Below are 15959 nucleotides of genomic sequence, written 5' to 3' on the forward strand. Positions count from 1 at the left end.
CACTGTGGTTTTGCTTTGCATTTCTCTGATGATTAGTGATGCGGAGCATCTTTTCATGTGCCTGTTGGCCATCTGAATTTCTTCTCTGCAGAGTGTGTGTTCAGATCCTCTGACCATTTTTAATTGGATTATCTGCTTTCTGTTTGTTGAGGTGTGTGAGCTCTTTATATATTTTGGATGTCAGTCCTTTATGGAATATGTCATTTATGAATATATTCTCCCATACTATAGGATGTCTTTTAGTTCTGTCCTTTGCTGTGCAGAAGCTTTTCAGCTTGCTATTTTCCCAATTGTTCATCTTTGATTTTGTTTCCCTTGCCTGGGGGATATGTTCATGAAGAAGTTGCTCATGTTTATGTCCAGGAGATTTTTGCCTATATTTTTTTCTAAGAGTTTTATGGTTTCTTTACTTACATTCAGGTCTTTGATGCTATTTGAATTTACTTTTGTGTATGGAGTCAGACAATGATCCAGTTTCATTCTGTTACATGGAGCTGTCCAGTTTTGCCAACACCAGCTGTTGAATAGGCTGTTTTTTCCCCATTGAATGTCCATGGCTCCTTTATCATATGTTAATTGACCATATATGTTTGGGTTAATATCTGGAGTCTCTATTCTGTTACACTTGTCTGTGGGTCTGTTCTTGTACCAGTACCAAATTATCTTGATTACTATGGCTTTGTAGTAGAGCTTGAAGTTGGAAAGCGAGATCCCTCCCGCTTTATTCTTCCTTCTCAGGATTGCTATGGCTATTTGGGGTCTTTTGTTGTGCCATATGAATTTTAGAACTATTTGCTCCAGTTTGTTGAAGAATGCTGTTGTTAATTTGATAGGGATTGCATTAAATCTGTAGATTGCTTTAGGCAGGATGGCCATTTTGACATTGTTAATTCTTCCTAGCCAATCGCACGGGATGAGTTTCCATTTGTTAGTGTCCTCTTTAATTTCTCTTAGGGGTGTCTTGCAGTTTTCAGGTTATAGGTCTTTCAATTCCTTGGTTAGGTTTATTCCTAGGTATTTTATTCTTTTTGATGCAATTGTGAATGGAATTTGTCCTGATTTCTCTTTCTGCTAGCTCATCATTGGTGTATAGGAGAGCAACAGATTTCTGTGCATTAATTTTGTATTCTGCAACGTTGCTGAATTCAGATAGTAGTTCTAGTGGTTTTAGAGTGGATTCCTTAGGGATTTTATGTACAATATCAGGTCATCTGCAAATAGTGACAGTTTGACTTCTCCTTTACCAGTTTGGATGCCTTTTATTTCTTTGTTTTGTCTAATTGCCATGGCTAAGACCTCCACTACTATGTTGAATTAAAGTGTGGAGATTGGACATTCCTGTCTTGTTCCTGACCTTAGGTGAAAAGCTTTCAGCTTCTCTCTGTTAAGTATGATGTTGGCTGTGGGTTTGTCATATATGGCCTTTATTATGTTGAAGTACTTTCCCTCTATACACATTTTGTTGAGAGTTTTTGTCATGAATGGATGTTGAATTTTGTCATAAGCTTTTTCAGCATCTATGGAGATGATCACGTGGTTTTTGTCTTTCTTTTTGTTTATGTGTTGGATGATGTTGATTGATTTTCGAATATTGTACCATCCGTGCATTCCAGAGATCAATCCCACTTGATCATGTTGTATGGTCCTCTTGATGGATTTTTGAATTCAGTTTGCTAATATTTTGTTGAGTATTTTTGCATCTATGTTCATCAGGGATATTGGTCTGTAATTTTCTTTTTTAGTGGGGTCTTTGCCTGGTTTTGGTATTAGAGTGATGCTGGCCTCATAGAATGAGTTTGCAAGTATTCCCTCCTCTTCTATTTTTTTGGAAAATTTTAAGGAGAATGGGTATTATATCTTCTCTATATGTCTGGTAAAATTCAGCAGTGAGTCCATCTGGCCCAAGGGATTTGTTCTTGGGTAGTTTTTTGATAACCGATTCAATTTTGTTGCTGCTAATATGTCTTTTTAGATGTTTTGTTTCTTCCTTGGTCAGTCTTGGAAGGTTGTATTTTTCTAGGAAGTTGTATATTTCTTTTAGGTTTTCCACCTTGTTAGCATATAGATTCTCATAGTATTTTCTAATAATTCTTTGTTTTCTGTGGGGTCTGTCGTGATTTTTCCTTTCTCATTTCTGATTCTGTTTATGTGTGTAGATTCTCTTTTTCTCTTAATAAGTTGGCTAGGGGTTTATCTATTTTGTTTATTTTCTCAAATAACCAGCTCTTGGTTTCATTGATTTTTTTCTATTGTTTTATTCTTCCCAATTTATTTATTTCTTCTCTGATCTGTATTATGTCCCTCCTTCTGCTGACTTTGGGCCTCATTTGTTCTTTATCCAATTTTGATAATTATGACTTTAGACTATTCATTTGGGATTGTTCTTCCATCTTTAAATAGGCCTGGATTGCTATATACTTTCCTCTTAGAACTGCCTTTTTAACGTCCCACAGAAGTTGGGGCTTAGTGCTGTTGTTGTCATTTTTGTCCATATATTGCTTGATCTCTGTTTTAATTTGGTCATTGATCCATTGACTATTGAGGATCATGTTGTTAAGCCTTCATTTGTTTGTGAGCCTTTTTATTTTCTTGGTACAATTTATTTCTAGTTTTATACATTTGTGTTCTGAGAAGTTGGTTGGTAGAATTTCAATCTTTTTGAATTTACTGAGGCTGTTTTTGTGGCCTAGTATGTGGTCTCTTCTGGAAAATGTTCCTTATGCACTTGAGAAGAATGTGTATTCTGCTGCTTTTGGGTGTAGAGTTGTGTAGATGTCTGTTAGGTCCATCTGTTCTAGTGTGTTGTTCAGTGCCTCTGTGTCCTTATTTATTTTCTGTCTGGTTGATCTTTCCTTTTGAGTGTGTGTTGTGTTGAAGTCTCCTAAAATGAATGCATTGCATTCTATTTCCCCCTTTAATTTGGTTCTTATTTGCTTCACATATGTCGGTGCTCCTGTATTGGGTGCATATATATTTATAATGGTTATATCCTGTTAATGGACTACCTCCTTTATCATTATGTGCCTTGTTTGTCTCTTGTTGCTTTCTTTGTTTTGAAGTGTGTTTTGTCAAACATAAGTACTGCCACACCTGCTTTTTTCTCCCCATTGTTTGCATGAAATATCTTTTTCCATCCCTTCACTTTTAGTCTGTGTATTTCTTTGGGTTTGAGGTGAATCTCTAATAAGCAGCATATAGATGGATTGTGCTTTTGCATCCATTCTATTACTCTGTGTCTTTTGATTGGTGCATTCAGTCCATTTACATTTAGGGTGATCATCGATATATATGTACTTGTTGCCAATGCAGGCTGTGGATTCGTGGTTACCAAAGGTTCAAGGGTAGCTTCTTTACTGTCTAACTGTCTAACTTAATTCTCTTCTTAAGCTATTATAAACAGAGTCTGATGATTATTTCTTTCCCTTCTTATTTTTCCTCCTCCATTCTTTATATGTTAGATGTCTTATTTTGTACTCTTGTGTTTCCTTTGACTGTTTTTGTGGATAGTTGTTGTTATTTTTTGCCTTTTGTTATTATTTGGTTGGTCTTCTTTCCTTGCTGTGATTTTATTTTCTCTAATGACATCTATTTAGCCTTAGGAGTGCCTCCATCTAGAGCAGTCCCTTTAAAATACACTGTAGAGGTGGTTTGTGGGAGGCAAATCCTCTCAACATTTGTTTGTCTGGTTATAGTTTAATCCCTCCATCAAATTTAAATGATAATCATTCTGGACACAGTATTCTTGATTCAAGGCCCTTTTGTTTTGTTGCATTAAATATATCATAACATTCCTTCTGGCTTGTAAAGTTTCTGTTGAGAAGTCTGATGATAGCCTGATGGGTTTTCCTTTGTAGGCAATCTTATTTCTCTCTCTGGATGCCTTTAATAACCTATCCTTGTCTTTGATCTTTGCCATTTTAATTATTATATGTCTTGGTGTTACCCTCCTTGTGTACTTTGTGTTGGGATATGTGTGTGTGGGCTTCCATGGTTTGAGAGACTATTTCCTTCCCCAGCTTGAACATTGGCATTAGCATTTTTTGTATGGATACCTTTCTCCAAGCAAGGGGAAAATAAGCAAAAGTAAATGACTGTTTTACATTATTTTTATACTTTTTCTTGTCTTAAATATTTTATAATAGCAGTTCAAAATGTCACACAATTCCAGCCTGTAAAATGTCCTTAGGCTCCTCAGGCAACTATAATGAGTGAGTTGCACCCCACTCAAATTCATATGTAGACATCCAAACTCCTTGTAATTCATAATGGGATTTCACTTGGATACTAGGTAATTAAAGAGGTTAGAAGTTAAAAAGAGGTACTTAGGCTGGGCCATAACTCAATACGGCTACATCCTTGTAAGAAGAGGAGATTAGGACACAGATGTGTACAGAGGGAACACCATGTGAGGACCCAGGAGAAGATGACCATCTACCAGCAAAAGAGGGAGGCTTCTGAGAAAACCAACCCTGTCAGCACCTTGAATTTGGACTTTTAGCGTCCTGAACTGTGAGAACACATATTTCTGTTATGCGACATTTAAAAATATATTCTGCATATTTGGGGTGTATATTGCTACATATATCTATAATCTGTCTTGTTCATTTTATTGATCAAATCTTAATTTTACTTACTAATTATTTTTTTCTACTTGTTTTGTTAATTACTGGGAAAAAGACATCAAATATTTTTTAATCTTTTTGAATTGGGCTATTTTACCCTCTAGATATATACACCTTAAGTGTATATATATCTATGTGGAGGAAAAGTTGTATATTATATATTTCATGTGATTTACTTGGTCTGGTCCTTGTTCCTGGCAGAGAACTCCTAACTCATGGAATTTGCTGATTGACAGCAGTGTCTTTTATTACCTTGAGGTTATACTAAAGCATCTTCCAATGGGGCCCCAAGGGAGCCTAAATGGGGTGGTCATCAGGAAGACCCAAAGATTAGGAGATCGGGACTTTCAGCACACACACTGCTCTCTGTTTCTGAGTGGTATCCTTTATAATAAATTAGTAATAGTAAGTATAGCACTTACATGTTACTATGGGCAATATTTAGAAAATCAAACATTAAAACAATAATGTTTATCTTTAAATATTACAATCTCCATGGGTTCTTTTTTTCAGTTTTCATATCTACATTGAATTTATATATATTAAATATATTTGTGAACGCAATTTTAGGTAAGAAAGCTATCTTCTTACTCATCGCATAATCTGTGTGTGGACAAACATATATGGACAGGTCTCTGAATTGCCGCTGGAGTCATGCTTTTACAGGGAGACTCCGATTGTTGCTGTTATTGATTCTTTGCCTCAAAGGACATTATATCCGTGGGTGCTTGGCTTAGAACAGTTTGTGGCACAATAAATAAAAGTTTAAATTCATCAGAGACTTTGAATGAGCTCCTCCAAGGATTTTTTTTCAGTTGTTTCCTTCACACCTGTTGCAGATGTACAAAACAAATAGTCATAGGTGTAAAAACCTGTTTGTCTAGAAAAATCAGAACGTGCTATTTCTCTGAGTGACTTAAGTCCTCCTTGCTCTTTGAACATTACCATCTTCTTATTAGCACTCAGAGTATTCAGAAGTGTTCTTTTCAAGTCAGGGTGGTATTTTTTATAAATTCGGAAAGCATGTATGAATATACAGAATGAGAATATTTGGGAGCAAGTGTCTACGAAGGCAATTACATAATCCTACTAGGATATTTTTGCTCAACTGTGAAACTCACCTAGGTCATTTGAGGGATAGATTCCTGGCTAAACAATTAAGAATGTCAAAGGTAAGTCATGGAGTATTTTCAAGCCCACCATTTAGAAACTGTGTGTAGCACTCATTTAACACATCATTATGCTATTGCAGTATCATATACAATGATCTGAATGACGCATGGAAAATGCTTTTTAATCTCTATTCTCTTTCTCTCCTTTTCTCTTTCTGTATCTGTATTTCAATTACCAATCAGGATCATCTATATATTTATATCTCATATATGTGCATTATCATTGTGAACATTCTTTTTAAAAATATTTTCCCTCTTTCAGTACAAGTATCACCAGTGTGCAAATTCAGCATCATAAACCCAGGAAAATGTCCCATTTTCTAACATAATATCATAGCCTGTCAATGTTGCTGGTAAATCTGTGCTTAGTAGGAATTGATATGGCTCATTTAAACCTCATAGTAACTCCATGAGGTAGTATTCCTCTTAACTCTATTTTACATATTAGGAAGCTGAGAGCATACATGGATTAAATGATTTGCCCAAGGTCACTCAGTTAGTAGATGACAGAGATGTGACTTGAGCATAGACAAATGGTTCCAAGATCCATACACTGAAATATGTGTCACACTTCATGTCATGAAGGAGGGAGAGCAAAACATGTTTTGATATCTTACATCTGTTTGCACTTTTACCCATGTTTTTTCAAGTTATATTAAAACAGTTATGCATCAAAACATTCTCTGCTGAAGAAAGGAAGTAAATGAGTAATATAGAAATTTAAAGGAGTAAAGAGAAAGAGCTGTAGACAAGTACCTGGGAGAAATCTGACTTGACTTTACAAAATGCCTAGATCATTAGAAGAGGGTTCTGGAGAATTTAGGTAAGGATCATTATCATCTCCTTTATATATCCATTTTCAGGCACCACAACTTCAATGAAAGGATTTATAATATTTAGCTTTTGAGTATTAAATTTTGGAACAATAATACTGTGTGTACCATGAAAATATAGCTTAAAAGCTGTCAATTCCTGATCCTAAGTGGAAATCTCTACCAAAACATGGACTTAAAATATTAATTGGAAATAAAGCTCTGTATTGGGATATTCTTGAATATTTAAAACCATGTCAGTAGTAGTAATTTTAAGGAGAAACTTCCTATGAGCTTTGCTTTCATGTGGAACATGTCAGTCGAGGGAATGTTGAGGGAGTTGAAGGAATTATCTCATCAAATCACTATTATCAAATAACAGAAGGAAATGCATGTGACTGGGTTTGCTTGGTATTGATAGACACTGTGTCCACTGACCCTATTTGACATTGTTCCTCAGATTCAATTTCTGTGACTTTTATGTGAAGATTGGCAATAGAAGTCAGTGATGAGAAACCAGTCAGCAGTAACAATGTTCTTCATCCAGGGACTGACAAGTGACCCACAGCTAGAGATTCTGGTTTTTACCTTTTTGTTTATCACATATACATTTAGGGTACTTGGGAATCTGACCATAATTTCTCTCATCTTTGTCGATTCTCACTTAAAAACAGCAATGTACTTTTTCTTCAAAATTTCTCTTCCCTAGAAATCTCACTCACAATGGCCTGTGTCCCTGCTTACCAGTACATCATAGCAAGTGGGAACAAAACCATTAACATCAAAGCCTGCTTCCTTCAAGTATTTTTTGACATTCTCTTTGGAGCTACAGAGTTTTTTCTCTTGGCTGTGATGTCCTATGACTGCTGTGTGGCCATCTGCAAACCCCTGCATTACATGACCATCATGAACAGCAGAGTCTGCAGGAACCTCATCCTCTGTTGTTCGACATCTGGCTTACTGAGCATCCTTCCACCCCTTCTTTGAACCTTAATCTGGAATTCTGTGACTGTTATTGACCATTTTGTCTGTGACGCTTCTCCAATACTGAAGAATTCATGTATAGATACGTGGTTCATAGAGCAGCTGGCTATACTGTGTGCTGTGTTGACTCTCATTGCGACACTTATGTGTGTGGTTCTGTCCTACATGTACATCATTAGGACGGTTCTATTATCCTCTTCCCAGCAGAGGAAAAAAGCCTTTTCCACCTGTTCTTCCCACATGATCGTGGTTTCCATCAGCTATGGCAGCTGCATTTTTATGTATATCTACCCTTCAGCTAAGAATGTCGTATCCATTAATAAGGCTGTTTTTCTGCTTATTGTGTCTGTTGCCCCTTTGTTGAACCCCTTCATTTATACCCTGAGAAATAAACAAGTTAAGCAGTCTTTCCATGACACCCTCAAAAGACTTGTATTCCTTTCAAAGAAATATTAGATTTTCATATTGGAAATTACATTAAAATAAAAACATTTTATCCATTGGAAGGAAATTGAATAATGGGAAATTCAGTCTCTTACTATTGGGGAGCAATGAAGAGAATGAGAAGAAATCCTAAGAAAGTAGTGTGAGCCAGCAAGCATTCCACAGATGGTTATTTCCCTTCTTCACTGCAACTTCTGTTTCCTCATATACATTTCAATCAACTCTGTTTAGTCTTGTCAAATGTACATTATTCTTCAGTCTCATTTGTCCCTATAACTGTTCTTACCTCCTTGCAACACCACCTCCTACTTTTTTAAAAGATGAAATTGCTATACCATCCTATATTAATTTCATGTGTATGACTATATATTTAACACTTATGCACTTTATGTAATTCTCATGACAATAAATGTAGGTATAATCTCTCATCGTACAAAGTCATTACAATATTATTGAATATGTTTTCTATGTTTTATTTGTCATCCCTTTGACTTAGTTATTTTGTAATTGGTAGTGAGTGGTTCTTGATCCCAATACCTATTTCACCTGTGTCCCTAGCCTTCCTTTATAACAACCAATTACCTCTTATCTACATTTTTAAGTGTATTTGTTACTGTGAGTGTTCAGTTTTTTATTTTCAAGGTTCCACATATAACCTAAATCTACGGAACTTTTTTCTTCTACCTTATTTTAACTTAGTACCCTATAAGTATATCCATATTGTAACAAATGGTAAAATTTTAACAGCTTCATGGATGAATAATATTCCATTGTATATGTAAATCAAATTTTCTTTTTCCATTCATCTAGGAATGGACGCTGATGTTGCTTCTTTTTCTTGACTATTATGAACAATTCCATAATTAGCATAGGGTGCATATATCTTTGTGAATTAGTAGTTTCCTGTTCTTCAGTAAATACCTTGAATTGGAATTAATGGGTTGTATGGTATTTCTGGTTTTAGTTTTTGAACTACCTCTGTACTGTTTTTTGTACATTGCCACCAATAGGATACAAGTGTTTCCTTTCCTTTACACTCTCACCAACATTTGTTATTTCTCATGTTTTTGATAACAGCCCTTTTAATACGTGTGAGGTAATACCTCAGTGAGGTTTTGATTTCTATTTCCCTGAAGATTAGGATTGGTGAGCATCTTATGATGTGTCTGTTGGCCATCTATAATTTTTCTTTTTGGAAAATTTCTATTTAGGTCCTCTGTATATTTGTCAAGCAGCTTATTTGCTTTCTGAGGGTTGATTTGAATGAGTTTATGGAATATTTTGGATATTAAACCTTATCAGAATTATTACTTATAATACATTGCAAACAGTAGGTTGCCTTTTCATTCTGTAGATGGCTTTCTTTGCTATAAACAAGTTCTTGAGTTTGACATAGTCACACTTGTTATTTTTTGCTTTTTACCCCTTGCCTTAGGTGACATGTAGAAAAAATTAACTATTGCCTATGTTCAAGGTTTTATGCCTATGTCTTCTTTTGGTATTTTTTGTGATTTCATGTTTCATATTTAGTTCCTTAATCCATTTCAAACTTATATTTGTGTATAGTGTAAGATAGCAGTCCACTTTTATTCATTTCCATGTAGCTCTCCAGGTTTCCCAACACCATTTTGGAAGAGACAGTTATTTCCACTTACAGCACAACCTCTTTTTTTAAATGCCTTCTCTTTACAAGAGGATAAGAATATTGACTTTTTTAGGTAATATAGGTTGAATTAAAAAAATTCAACCTTCTTCATGCTGCATCACAATAAATATGTAGCTTTGAACAAAATTATAATATAATAATATTCATTACCTCCTATAATCTGAATTTATTAAAATGTATAAAATAAATCATCAACCTAAAGTAAAATATATCTAACTAGTCTAATGATTATCATTTGACTTCCTCTGTGACTAACTGTACCAGAAACAACAAGTTATTGACATAAAGACCTTAGGTTGTGGCGGAAACGAGGATGAGAAAAGCTGACATTCTGGAGACGGTAGCACTGGGTAAAAAGATGAATAATCTGTACATAGTTGCTTCAGCCTGAGGGCATTTTCAGAATCATGACTCTGATGGATTACAGATACCTGGACATCCCTTGTTACTTTCTGAGACAGAAAATGTAGATTCCTTACTGTTCCTTTTGACCTGAACTGGCCCTTTGACTTGATGCTGGCCATTAGAATGTGGTAGAATTGCAGTTGTGTCCCTTCAGGGTCACTTAGCCATGGAGGTGCCACCTCTGTCGAACATATTCCAGGGGCAATGCAGATGTCATGTGAGATTGTGGAATTCCTTTGTTCTCATTTTCTGGAAGAAAAATTCAGTCGAAATACCAGATAGAGATTGGAAGCTGCAAGGGGTTTTTTATTTAACAAATTAAAAGTAAAGTAAGGTCCAAAGACAGATGGGGAGCTGCCCCTGAAGGTGGGTAGCCACCTGTGGGATTTTATGTTGTGTCTTTTTATGGCTTTCTTGGTTTCCTGTCTCCCATCTTGCCATGTTGCATCATCCTTTGGATCCTTCTTGCTTCCTCACCTGCAGCCTCCTTGCCCAAACTCATGGAATCACTTTTCTCATGAGGGTCTAAGCAACACTCATGGTGGGGCTACAACTGCAATGTAAATTATGTAATGATGGTATTATAATGGCCTCAAAGTCAGTTCTTCCTGAAGTGCATATGCTATAAAATCAGGGAAGTCCCAGTTACCCATATTTTTGCTCATTAGTTTGTACTGAATGGCAAAAGAGGTTTGTCTAAGGGCAACAGGGTGGCCTCTGGACAGGGATGGGGTGCAGACTGGGTGCTCAGCTACCCTTCTTTCTCCCCTCTGCTCATGTCTGTCTAACTGTCTTCTCTAGCATTGCCCCCTCAAGGACACTAACCTGAAATCTTTCAGGATAAGAGCAATGAGTCACCTCTGGAACTGCCTTCTCTGAGAAGGGATGGTGTCTTCAGAGTTGGAGCCCTTGCTGTCCATCAGGAGAGGGAGGTGGGAGCAGTGGGGTCATTGGGGGGCAGCCACTGCAGGAGATCCTACTGGCTGTATTCAGGAGGATTCATGTGTAGCTGTGTTGGTAGAAATTAGTTGATATCCTTGTAGTATGACCGTTTAAATGTGGATTGCTTCTAAACAATTAGAGACCAATCTGGCTCGGAGGTTTAAGAGACAGGATGCAAAGAGGAGAAGGAAAACAGCAACCAGAGGAGCCATGAAGGGAGGAGGCACGTGAGCCAGGACCAGGACGCTCCCCAGGAGAGCTCTGCCTGGGCGGCTGGAAGCCTTTTATAAGAGACTTTGGCTGTCCTGTGGACTTGGCCTGTTTGTTTTAACCAAAAGCAGCATTATTCTGTAAGCAAGGGGTAGCAGCCTCCCTGAGCCAGTCAGGGCATCTAGGCCCCTTCAGTTTTGGCAAACAACCACTGCCAACCTTCAGGTTGGCATTCTCTCAGCTTGGCCGGATGTTCTTTCTAGTCTTCTTGCCTAGACTGTTCATGAGGTCCTAAATGGGGAGATGACAACGACCCTCTCATTTAGGGATCAGAACAGGAAAAGGCCTTACTCATACTAAAACTGAAACTTCTAGAATCCCCTGTCCTCAGCTCCCCTCAGGCAGGCAGGCCCTCCCATCTCTGTGTGACGCGGAAACAGACAGTGTCTCTGAGAAGGTTCACCCCATACCAGGCACCACCAAGGGTTCAGGTGGTTATCCACCAAGGAAATAGATTCAGTAACCAAGATGGCCTGGCTGTATTGGGGCAGTGGCAGCCACTGTGTTGTTAGCATAAGAAGCCTCTAAAATACAATAGACCAACTCTAGAAATCTTTACTTCCCTTAAGGTGGCCACCCTGCTGGAGCTGAAAGGGCTCCCCGGCTCTCCAGCTGTGCACTGCTGTGGGGTCAAGTCCTGCTGTTAGAGAACCCCGACATGACCATCAGAGGGGCTCCACGCAGAACCCAGCCACTCTGCTGCCTGTCTCAAACACTCAGTCTTACTGTGAATTATATGAATTATATGTGATTTATGCATATGAATTAAATACCATTGTGAGTAAAATATGAACATGAAATTTTGATACAAATGAAATAGAAATACATTTTATATAGTATATATGTTCAGTTGTTGATGAATACATTGTATGGATTGTATTTGTATGCAGTACTTGTGTATATTTTTATGATGAACACTTGCATTCATTATATAGTTTTTAATGCTTTCAAACAGCAGAAAGTATAAAAAGATTTACAGTAAAAGCTGTTTTTATCTCCTTATCCTCATATGCTTAGTAACTTGTCTGTACACTTCCACTATTTTTCTAGTGTTTCACTGCATTTTTAGATACACAAAAAACTAGATGATTGATTTTAATTTTCATCTTTTTCTAAACTGAAGGGATGTGTTACGTGCATTGTTCTGCTTCTTTTCTTATATATATAAATGGGATAATGGAAGTATTTCTATATCAATACACAAAGAGTTTTACACAATTTTTATAGATGTAAGATACTCTGTTCAATGGATTTCTCTTGAATAGAACAATTTTCTAATGAAGGACATTTCAATACATTATCTTCTGCTACTAGGAGCAATACTGAGATTAATGCCATTAAAATGGTATTGGTTCACACACTCACATACCTATTGAATAAATCCCCTAAAATGAATGAGCTTTTGAATATATTTGGATTTGAACTTTGCTATTTGACTTTTGGTAGCTCTTATAAAATTGTGCTTTGTAGGATTATGGCGATTTGCATTCTTACAAACATTGTCAGTGTCAATTCCCTCAGTACTCTGATAATAAAGTATACTTTCAAAGTGTTGGATATTTCTTCAGTATGATAGGTGAAAAGTGGTAACTCAGTGATGTTTGATCATCTATATTATTATGAAAAATTTTGACATTACCATGTGTTTAGAAATTCTTCCTCCTTTAATTTATTTGAGTAATCTTTTCATATTGTTTTCACATTGCTTTCTGTTTGGAATAGTGGTGTTTTTGCTTTTTCAGAATATTTTTTGAATTAGAGAGGTTAGGTTTTAGTTTAATAATATCAACTGCAAATGTTTTTCCCAGTTTGACATTAGCTTTGTTGTTTTACTTACTGCCACACAAAGCTTTTTATAAATTACTTATTGAAATGTAGTTGCTATATTAGTTTCAGCTGTATAATAGGAATTCAACAACTATACATATTGCCAGATGTTCACCATGATAACTGTAGGTACCAATTGTCACCATACAAAGATATTGTATAATCACTGGTACATTCCCTATGCCATCCTTCCATCCCGGTGACTTATCCTATACATTGAAGTTTCTACCTCTTTATACCCTTCACCTATTTCACTCATCTCCCTAGTCCTCTCCCCTATGATAACCAACAGTCCATTATTATCTGTGTTTATGAGTCTATTTCTGTTTTGTTTGTTTGTTCATTTGTATTTTAGATTCCACATATAAGTGAAATCATATCATATTTGTTTTTCTCTGATGTATTTCAGTTAGCATGATAACCTTAGGTATTTGTCTAGGTCTTTCCATGTTGTTACAAATGGAAAGATTACATTGTTTTTTTATGGTTGAGTAGTAGTCCACTATTCATAGATATATCACTTCTTTATCCATTCATCTATTGATGAACACGTAAACAAAACACTTATGTATTTTGGGGGCTAAATTTCCAGAATGGAATTTCTGGGTTATATGATATATCTATTTTTAATTTTTTGAGGAAGCTTCATACTTATTTTCATAATTGCCACAACAATTTACATTCCCACCAAAAGTGTACAAAGTTCTCTTTTCTCCACATCCTTACCAACACTTGTTCTCTATTGTCTTTTTGGAATGAGCAATTTAAACTGGTGTGAGGTGATATCTCATTGTGGTTTTGATTTGCATGTCCTTGATGATAAGTGATGTTGGACATCTTTTCATGTTTCTGTGTCCCACAGGCGTTTTTTACAAAGTTAAAAAAATTCAAACCTATCAGTCTTTCCTATTAGTGTTCCTGGATTTTGAGTTAGTGTAGAAAGGTTTTTCCAGGTTCCTTTCAGCTACATCTGCCTTGTGCATGTGCTGTGGATAGTGGGGTATGTATGGTAGGGGAAGTTGTAGAGGTATTGCTTCTCCATCAATGTCCGTTAGACCTATGGGACACTGTATAAATAAGCACCATGCAGGTCTGGGCTTAAGAGCATGTCTTTGACTACAACTATGGTGTGGAAATAACTAAATCTTACAAAGCAATGTATGGTTGGACTTGATGTATCAGACAGGCATATAGATTGCATTGGGAAGTTAGACAGCGATAGGCTTCTCAGCATAAACTGGGTGAGAACTTCCAGTCAGATGTCACTCATTGGTAAGGCAGAATCAAAGTAAATGTACAAGAACATTCTGTGATTTCAGTGGAAAAGCTATTTGGATTCAAGGAACCATAATAATTGTGAAAGACTTCATCCTCAGAGTTATCTAGGACTAAATAAATAATTATTGATGCTAAAGATTTGGAGGAGTTAGCCTCTGAAACCAACCCAGAAGACCTGATGCGTTTTGAAGGATACCTCTTTTTCAACCTCCTTTATGTCTTCTATGAAAGTCAATTTAGATTTTCTGTGCCTCCCTGAGTCAACTTAATAAATTATATTTTCATAGACAATTAGCTATTTCATCCAGATGTTCAAATTAATTTGCATGTAGCTGAACAAATATTCTCTTTGGATTACTTAAATATAAAATAATTTTGGCTTACTTTTCAATATCAATTACTTATTTTAACAATTTTCTCATAAATGAAGCAAGGATAAATCATTTGTGCACATTAAAGAAGACAAGTGTAAAGAAAGAACTCAATGTAAGTAACACACAGGTTATGAAATAGATCACTGCCATAACCTTAAAAAAGTCCCACTTACCTGTCTGCATCACGCTTACATTTTCCTGCATTCCCCAAGACATAAGTACACTCATTTCTATGATAATTTCCTTAGTTTTCATTGCAGCTTTACCATGTAGGAATTTAATATAAATTATATTGTCTGGTTTTATATTGTTTGAAAACTTTTGTTTGAGTGCAATTAAGCTGTATACATTTTTCTTTGCCTTTTGTTCCCCATTATTTTTTATGAAACTTGTTCATGTTAATGGTATTGTTAATTGTGTTCAAAGACTTTATAGTATTCCATTGTGTGACTTTGAGCACATATAATTAATCTGTTCTTTGATGGACAAGTTTTCACTTTTAGGAAGAGCAATGTTATAAATAATTGTATGCTTGAAACTTGATGCATATGTGCAAGAGTTTCTCAAAGTTCTATTTCTAAGAATTATAAACATTCCTGACTCTGAAGATAATTTACTAAAATGCTGTAATGACATGTAATGATATACTCATAAAGGAATTTTTCTCAATTCATTCTGGCAATAGATTCAGCTAAAAGGAAATAATGATTAATTAATCTAGCAGTGTGGGATGAGGGTACAAAAGAAATAGGGAAGTAATGTGCAAGAATTAAAATCTAAAATGATGAGAGATAGGCTTTTCATAAATGTATATGTAAATGCAAAGGACATGGAATACCCAACTTTCTTTTGAAAAAGAATACAATTGGTGTTCAAAACCTTCTATAAAGTCACAGTCATTAAGACAGTGTGGTGTTGATGCAAGTATCAATAAAATATAATTGAGAGTATGGAAATAACCACTTTTTATAGATATTGATTTTCAATAAGGTGCCCTGACAATTCAATAGGGGAAAGGCTGGTCTTTTCAACAAACATGCTGGGAAAAATGAATATCCATATTCGAAAATGAACTTAGACTCTGATCTCATGCCATATATAAAAATTAAAATCTAAAAATTACAATCAAGAATTAAAATCTAAATGTACAAGAACATTCTGTG

The sequence above is a fragment of the Manis pentadactyla genome, chromosome 10 (assembly GCF_030020395.1).
Source record: "Manis pentadactyla isolate mManPen7 chromosome 10, mManPen7.hap1, whole genome shotgun sequence".
NCBI lineage: Eukaryota > Metazoa > Chordata > Mammalia > Pholidota > Manidae > Manis > Manis pentadactyla.